The sequence below is a fragment of the Lupinus angustifolius genome, chromosome LG05 (assembly GCF_001865875.1).
Source record: "Lupinus angustifolius cultivar Tanjil chromosome LG05, LupAngTanjil_v1.0, whole genome shotgun sequence".
In the NCBI taxonomy this organism is placed as follows: Eukaryota; Viridiplantae; Streptophyta; class Magnoliopsida; order Fabales; family Fabaceae; genus Lupinus; species Lupinus angustifolius.
This window is the reverse complement of record NC_032013.1, coordinates 24510262-24510572: the sequence shown is the minus strand read 5'-3', so window position 1 is coordinate 24510572 and position 311 is coordinate 24510262.

Below are 311 nucleotides of genomic sequence, written 5' to 3'. Positions count from 1 at the left end.
GAGGATGAGGATGAGGATAGGATGAGGAGGAGGATAGGATGAGGACGAGAATGAGGATAGGATTACGATGAGAATGAGGATAGGATGACGATAAGGAAAGGATGAGGAAGAGGATGAGGATTGGATGAGGACGAGAATGAGGATGAGGATAAAATTAGGACGCTAATGAGGATGAGGATAGTATATGGATTAAGGCGAGGATGAGGAAAGGATGAGGACGAGAATGAGGTTGAGGATAGGATGAGGAGTAGAATGAGGATGAGGATAGGATGAGGATGAGAATGTGGATGAGGATAAGGATAGGATGAGGA